Here is a 3,194-nt window from a genome sequence, read left to right as displayed (position 1 = left end):
CCCTGTACCAGTGCCGGTTACACACGTAACGCTCCCTGTACCAGTGCCGGTTACACACGTAACGCTCCCTGTACCAGTGATGCTTACACACGTAATGCCCCCTGTACCAGTGACGCTTACACATGTAACGCCCCCCTGTATCAGTGATTCTTACACACGTAACGCCCCCCTGTACCAGTGACGCTTACAGAAGAAACACCCCCTGTAGCAGTGACGCATACACACGTAACGCCCCCTGTACCAGTGACGCTTACACACGTAACGCCCCCTGTACCAGTGATGCTTACACACGTAACGCCCCCTGTACCAGTGATGCTTACACACGTAACGCCCCCTGTACCAGTGACGCTTACACACGTAACGCCCCCCTGTACCAGTGACGCTTACACACGTAACGCCCCCCTGTACCAGTGACGCTTACACATGTAATGCCCCCCCTGTACCAGTGATGCTTACACACGTAACGCCCCCTGTAGCAGGGATGCTTACACACATAACGCCCCCTGTACCAGTGATGCTTACACACGTAACGCCCCCTGTACCAGTGACGCTTACACACGTAACGCCCCCCTGTACCAGTGACGCTTACACGCGTAACGCCCCCCTGTACCAGTGATGCTTACACATGTAATGCCCCCCCTGTACCAGTGATGCTTACACACGTAACGCCCCTTGTAGCAGTGATGCTTACACACATAACGCCCTCTGTACCAGTGCCGCTTAGACACGTAATGCCCTCTGTACCAGTGACACTTAGACACGTAACACTCCGTATCTGTGCCGCTTAGACATGTAACGCCCCCTGTACCAGTGCCGCTTAGACACGTAACGCCCCCTGTACCAGTGATGCTTACACACGTAACGCTCCCTGTACCAGTGCCGGTTACACACGTAACGCTCCCTGTACCAGTGCCGCTTAGACACGTAACGCCCCCTGTACCAGTGATGCTTACACACGTAACGCTCCCTGTACCAGTGCCGGTTACACACGTAACGCTCCCTGTACCAGTGCCGCTTACACACGTAATGCCCCCTGTACCACTGCCGCTTACACACGTAACGCCCCCTGTACCAGTGCCGCTTACACACGTAACGCCCCCTGTACCAGTACCGCTTACACACATAACGCCCCCCTGTAGCAATGCCACTTACACACGTAATGCCCCTTGTACCAGTGCCGCTTACACACGTAATGCCCCCTGTACCACTGCCGCTTACACACGTAATGCCCCCTGTTCCAGTGCCGCATACACGAGTAACGCCTACTGTACCAGTGACGCTTACACACGTTATGCCGCAGTCACACATACACACACAACAGACACATATATATATATACAAATACACACACATACGGTACATACATTACACACATACACAGTCACACATATATACAGTATACACAGACACTGTATATACACACACACTCACTCTCTTTCCAGACACTTACCTAATGACGCAACAAGTATGGACCTTTGGAGAGAACAAAGGACCAGAAAAAAGGAAACTATAGGCCTTTTACTGGGCACACTTGAAAAGATTGAAATGATGAAATTATAAAAAATTAACTTTTATTGATATGTACTTAAGAAAAAACGAGAGCTGGCATTAATGTATGAATGTTTCCCAGTACCAATGTACCTGTTGTAGGCAAAATTAAATTATAGGTGAGCGAAAATATATGAACCCTCATCCATAAAGAGATTCATGCATATCCTCTATAGGAAGGAAATTGAATGAATGAGGTCACTACCTTGATTCCAATATAATATGACAAATACTGATGACCTGAGATCAGATTGATGTAATGAGTCCCAAATAACTTAGGCTGTTTGAGAGTAAAATACCTACGGTACCTAGTATTCCCTGGTGGTTCCCCATCCAGGTACTGACCAGGCCCTGCAGTGCTTGGCTTCCAAGATCAGACGAGTTTGGGCATACTCAGTGCGGTCTGACCGTAGATAAATTTTGTCTCCTCGGCGCACCGTTTTCCGATTGTATTGGAACCCAGGATCAATCACCAATTGAATAGGTATTGGATTGTATGTGGTCAGAGATAAAGAATGGTGATGGTATAATAGACTTAATAGATTTTTGTGCTGGGAAGTCTGATCAGTAGTGTTTTGACTTCAGACAGTGATGCAGTTCTGAGATAAATAGTACCAAACAATTGCTGAGATAAATCACAAATTAAATGAAGATTAGATTATATACGGTCAGAAAAACAATTAATACTAATAGTGATAATGAGATAAGATGATGAATTTTATGCCAGGAGGTCTAACCAATGGTAATCTAGATTCAAAACACCAGTACTGACTGTGCAGTCTGTGAATTGATATTACAAAAAGGCAAATATGCTTCCAATCAGCCTAAGAAAAAGGAGGGCTTAATAATGTCCTCTCTGAAATGCTCAAAACAATAAGACAAATGTGTCTATAGTATAGTCATAATCAATGATATTCAATTAGGCATATATAGTAATAGCCAAAAACATTGTCCATTGTAAGAGGGTTGCTCCTCCCCCACCCTTATCCGGTAATAATGTACAGAAAGGAGAGGAAAAAATTGAACATGATAATCATGACAAAATACATAAATGTGTATCACAAAACATGGATTTACCACCTTTCCCCTAATAAGTGGGGAAGTACTTGATAGACACTGTGGAAAAGAGAGGAAAGGGGGAGCCACGATTTGGGCAGGAAGAGCCCGTTTTCGGCTAAGAGCCGAGGGCTGTCTTACCCTGACCCCTATGGGAGACCCTCAGATCAGTGGACGTGCAGGAATCGAGTCAGGAGGTGCCGGCGGCCGCGGTCCGTGCAACCGGAAGTTCGGGCGCCGGGACCGGAAGTGACATACGTTTCGCTCCGAGAGCTTGATCACATGATCGCCTGCTCTCGGAGTTCCCTGCTGTCCGTATTTATGAGCGCAGCCTATCAGGAGAGTTTGAAATGCACCTTTTAATGCTTATCTGTAATGAATCACCTGACAATAGGAAAGTAATTTGCGGCAGACTGGAACTGGGTATTGGAGGTATCATTAATAATCAGGTTTATCTGATGCTGGTCTGATTGAAGTTTGGAGAGCAATTAAATAGAATCGTATAGCTTGTATTAAGGACCAATCTGGATATTATGATAAATTTGGAGAGAATGAAATCAAATTGGAAAAAACGGGAAAGGTGGGGGAGT

The 3,194-nt window shown here is 46.1% G+C and overlaps 1 pseudogene; it reads right to left on the bottom strand.

Annotated features, from left to right (window-relative positions):
* Positions 1-1,844: 1,844 nt before the first annotated feature.
* Positions 1,845-1,963, bottom strand: LOC134929764 (5S ribosomal RNA; annotated as a pseudogene).
* Between the last annotated feature and the right edge of the window lie 1,231 nt (positions 1,964-3,194).

The sequence above is a fragment of the Pseudophryne corroboree genome, chromosome 5 (genome assembly GCF_028390025.1).
Source record: "Pseudophryne corroboree isolate aPseCor3 chromosome 5, aPseCor3.hap2, whole genome shotgun sequence".
In the NCBI taxonomy this organism is placed as follows: Eukaryota; Metazoa; Chordata; class Amphibia; order Anura; family Myobatrachidae; genus Pseudophryne; species Pseudophryne corroboree.
The sequence above is the reverse complement of the archived record's forward strand: the minus strand, read 5'-3'. Positions and strand labels throughout refer to the sequence as shown.